Source organism: Austrofundulus limnaeus, unplaced genomic scaffold (genome assembly GCF_001266775.1).
Source record: "Austrofundulus limnaeus strain Quisiro unplaced genomic scaffold, Austrofundulus_limnaeus-1.0 Scaffold43, whole genome shotgun sequence".
Classification (NCBI taxonomy): domain Eukaryota; kingdom Metazoa; phylum Chordata; class Actinopteri; order Cyprinodontiformes; family Rivulidae; genus Austrofundulus; species Austrofundulus limnaeus.
Window position 1 is genome coordinate 2,548,755 of NW_013952445.1, and position 5,322 is coordinate 2,554,076.

A 5,322-nucleotide genomic window follows, 5' to 3' on the forward strand; every position below is an offset into this window, starting at 1 on the left:
TAAAAAAATAAAGCAAGGAAAAACAGATAAACAATACAAAAATGAATAAAGCAAAACACTATCAAGAACACAAAAAATTCTAGAGATCATGACAGGTGGTCTCACTTAAATTTTTTTTAGCTTTTACTTAAGTGATCATTTAAATCCTGCCACAACCCTGAGGTTCATAAAATAAAAACTGATTTGATAAATAAATGGAACTAGGATCATTGGTACAGTGCCTTGTGAAAGTATTCGGCCCACTTGAACTTTTCAACCTTTTGTCACATTTCAGGCTTCGAACAAAGATATAMAATTTTTATTTTTTGTGAAGATYAACAACAAGTGGGACACAATCGTGAAGTGGAATGAAGTTTATTGGATATTTTTAACTTTTTTAACCAAGAAGAACCTGAAAAATTGAGCGTACAATATTATTCGGCCCCTTTGCGTAAATACTTTGTGGCGCCACCTTTTGCTGTGWTTACAGCTGCAAGTCGCTAGGGGGATGTCTACCAGTTTTGCACAAGGTGAGACTGAAACTCTTGCCCATTCTTCCTTGCAAAACAGCTCGAGCTCATGAGGTTGGATGGAGAGTGTTTGAGAACAGCAGTTTTGCATTGTGGCCAAAAAGTTCCATTTTGGTTTCATCTGACCAGATCTGACCTTCTTCCACATATTTGGTGCRTCTCCCAGGTGGCTCATGACAAACTTTAAATTAGACTTTTTATAGATATTTTTGAAACATGGCTTTCTTCTTGCCACGCTTTCATAAAGGCCAGATTTGTGCAGTGTACGACTGATTGTTGTCCTGTGGACAGACTCTCCCACCTCAGCTGTAGATCTCTGCAGTTCATCCAGAGTGATCATGGGCCTCTTGGCTGCATCTCTGATCAGTCTTCTCCTTGTTCCAGATGACCGTTTAGAGGGATGGCCGGGTCTTGGTAGATTTGCAGTGGTCTGATACTCCTTCCCTTTCAATATGATCGCTTGCACAGTGCTCCTTGACATGTTTAAAGCTTGGGAAATAGTTTTGAATCCAAACCCGGCTTTAAACTTCTCCACAGCAGAATCTCGGACCTGCCTGGTGTGTTCCTTGGTCTTCATGGTGCTCACTGCACTTTAAACAGAACCTGCATTGATACAGAGACATGAGTACACACAGGTGGATTCTATTTATCATCCTCAGTCATTTAGGACAACATTGGACCATTCAGAGATCCTCACTGAACTTCTGGAGTGAGTTTGCTGCACTGAAAGTAAAGAATAATTTTGCACGCCCCACTTTTCAGTTTTCTATTTGTTAAAAAGTTTAAAATGTCCAATAAATTTCATTCCATTTCACAATTGTGTGCCACTTGTTGTTGATTCTTCAGAAAAAAAAGATATCTTTATGTTTGAAGCCTGAAATGTGGCAAAATGTTGAAAGGTTCAAAGGGGCCGAAAACTTTCACAAGGTATTGTACATTGCTCAAAAAAATAAAGGGAACACTTAAACAACGCACGCTAACTCCCGATCTTAATCAATGAAATATTTGCGTTGAGTACTTTGTTCTGTACAGAGTTGAATGTGCTTCACAAAAGTTTGATTTACTTGGACTTAGCGTGCGCTGTTTAAGTGTTCCCTTTATTTTTTTGAGCAGTGTATGCTTGTTGTTAAAGAAATAAGGAATTCAAAATTGTGTGCATTAATTCTGGTTTAATCTTTGTGTATTTCTTCAAGAGAAATCCTCTCAAAACTCATGATAGTCTTAAAACAGAACCTTGAGGAACACCACAGTTCAACTGAGTCATCTAATTTAGTGATCCATGCTGGTAGATGATTCTCCTTTAGCGTGAACAAGAACATGACGTCAATCAGATTCATGTGATACAGAAAATCACATGACCTTTGAAAACCAAATGATCTTGATTTTTTTTGTGACGAGTATTGGGCCTTAAAACAAAGGAGACCAGTCTTGGCACTGCTAATGACAGGGCTGAGACAAAAGCTTGTCTGGTATTTGGAGGACTATAAACTTTTCATCTTGGTAACAGATGCACAGATGGTCCTCCACATGGAATGAATGGACCTCCAGCTTGCACTTAAAAAAATCCTCTCAGGGGTCACATACAGTGTCTTTAAACTGTCTATTTAAACAATCTAAGCTGGTTTGCCACTTTTGTCTCTTTAAGATAATTTTTTTCTCCCAGTAAGTCTTTTGTGTGCCCCTGTTTGCTATRAGTAGCGGAGCAGGTCAAACATATTTAATAAAATGAAAAAGCATTCCACAGGAAATTGACATAGAGAAAAAAAATCCATGTAATCACAGGTCTGTGAGCAAAGGGKAAATAAAAGTCCACAAAGCAAGGAAATACTGTATATGGAAGTYTAAAAAAATCCAACCAGTTGTCAGATAAAACAGTCAGCTTCAGACATTGTTCGGTGTGGCTGTAATTCTGCAGCTTTACCTGAGCAGAGAGAGGTCACTCARATGTCACATTGTTACCAAATATTTGTACATTTTTTCCTACAAACCTGATTCCTCAAGTTTACTGTAGTACTAACAGAGTAAGGTTATCCACATTACTGCATGCACAATAAATAAAACCAGGCAAGCTAACAATTAACTAGCTCAAAAATGTGGTCAAACCTTTGAAAGCAGTAACAAGTTTTGCAGAACCTAATGAAATTGTTTCATTAATGAAAACACATTGTTACAATACTGTGGATGCATTGTACAGGCCAAAACAGAGGCAGAGGTATACCTCTAAAATATTTTTCCGCTTTGTAATTCAGTATTTTTGAAGAAGACACGATGAAGAAAAGGTTTCTTCCTATGGAGGACCTGGAACCAGTATAGGTCTATGTTGTATGGTTTGGAGTAGGGTTGGGAAAAAATATACGGTGTGCAATTACTCATCAGTCAAGCTGTTAAAAATAATATTTGACTGCATTTAGTCCAATGCCCAATGATGGAAGGCGGTATGGAGCAGCTAAGGCTGTAACCCTACAAACTTGTGTCATCACCTGAAACACAGAAACAAACCAGAGTGTGACGAAAGCCAGAAAACGCACCAAGGCCACAACTTCGGCTACATGCAAGTGCAACTCTCATCTATCAATTGTCACGTGTTATGTACTGAAAAGGCCAGAACGAACCGAGAGACAGATCCAGACTTAAGACTTGAACACGTMATTGCAAACGAATACGGCCATTCATCCTCTTTCAGCAAGACCGAATACTGACCTGAATTCAGTCTCGAGGCATTTGGCCCAGAACCAGGAAATCAAAAGTTCTTACACACACTTTTCTGACCGAACCACTCCCTCTGGGGCAAAAGCCGTCACTGGAAGGCTTTTCCTGCCAATTAGTTTGGTGAAATAACTACTTGTTTATCTGTTGTGTTAATGTAAGACATAATCTGTCCCCTAAAAAGTACGAGCTGTACTGAGATGACCATTTCACAAGTCACTTAGAACAGAGCGCACTATTTAAGCAGAGCACAGTACATAAGAATTATCTAGTTATGCATTTGTTTATAACAAATGGTTCAGACATGTCAATGAAAAACAAGAATATGTAGTACATTTAAATCAAGTTAAGAATCATTGTTAAGCAGGATAAATTTTTCCAACAGTCATATTAAACATTACTRGCTAAATACCACAATTAAGATCAATATTGCCCAACCCTACTGTAGTTTGGAAAAAGGGGACGCTATCCTACTAGCATTAAGAACCATACCATCAAATCCAGTCCACATCCTGCTGTGGGCTTCTTCCTTCAGCTGTGCCACCAGAACACAGTTCTGCTTAACCAGGCTGATTAACATAAACAGAGCAGGATAACAGGAGCAGGTGTGAAAGGGCCCAAAGACAGCCAGGACTCAGGTGTCTCCTCCGTCTGTCTCGAGGTATCAGGTGGTYAATGAGCAGCCGGTTGTTTTGTGTGTGAGAGGGTTCCTGCAGAGCACACACTGGCACCCAGCTGCTCGCGTGTCAGGTTTTAATCACAGTGTGACAGACAGTGAGTAAAAGAGGTAAAAAAAAAGGGAAATCTTGCATCAAAAAAGCTCTGAAGAATCCAGATAAGAAATGTTCTAGTTTTTTTTTTATAGGAAACAGGTTATGATTGCCCACTGTAAAAGGTGGGCGATCATGTAATTGCTTGTCTGTGTGTGCATTGGTTCATTTATATGTCTGTTAGCAAAATATCTCACAAACCAGTGAACGGATTCCTTTTGAAGTTAACCTCATTAAAGATGGCTGCCACAGCTTATAAACTTCAACACATAAAAAAGGCCTTTGTTGCAGTCACTTTTACAGAGCCTGAGCTGCAGTTTGGYGTGGTTGTGCCTGCATGCAAGTTGGTTAAAACCAACTCACAGCTACCAGCAAGACCATGATTGAGAAATAGCAAATTGTAGCAACCAAGTGGAAGTACATGTGTTGAAATAATTTTACCGCACTGAAACGAATAACAGTTAAACACAATGCACGTGCTTCTTCAACTCACTAAAGATTTAGATTTGAAAGTAAATGGTAAAGTCCTACGCTGACTCATGAAGCAGGATCGGCTCAGATTTCCCTGTGGTCAGGAGTTTTTATGAGGAACTGAACACATTGGATGCTGTCTGTTCTCTCTGTCTTGATAGCACTTGTTCTTATCAGTCATTTGTTATTAGAGTACGGTAATGAAAATCCATTAGACCAAGGACAAGAACTGCACACTCTCTGCTGTCTGAGAGCGTAACTTTAAGGCACATGCCGATACTTGTAGGTTATTAGGGATAACAAAACATTGCATAATATTTTGTAGTCTATTCTGACAAAATCATACATAAAATTCCAGATAGTATGCAAAAGTTTGCCATATTTCTCATGATTCCTTATGATCTCACCTCTGAAGTAAGATAACACTCACTGCTGATAAACTGCGCAACCAAATGACCTTAAGTAAACTCATAAACCAGCTGTATTCTCATTACCATGTCTATATTCACTCTTCGATGCCAAAGCTAWAGTACAACAAAGGTGTGGCTGACTCCTTTAACCTAGTGTGTGCACCCAGCTGCATGTGACCCTTTTGTTTACAAAACAAAATATTTATTGTGACAACATGTAATGACAATGCAAAATGTTGAGTCTGCCTAAAATCTTATCACAGCCGATATTTCATCCTGCTGTGACTGTTGAGTCACATCCTGTGACTTCCACTTTGTGTCTTTGCTTATTTATAAATTAGTGAACTCATTACCTGAGGCTCTATCTATCTATCTATCTATCTATCTATCTATCTATCTATCTATCTATCTATCTATCTATCTATCTATCTATCTATCTATCTATCTATCTATCTA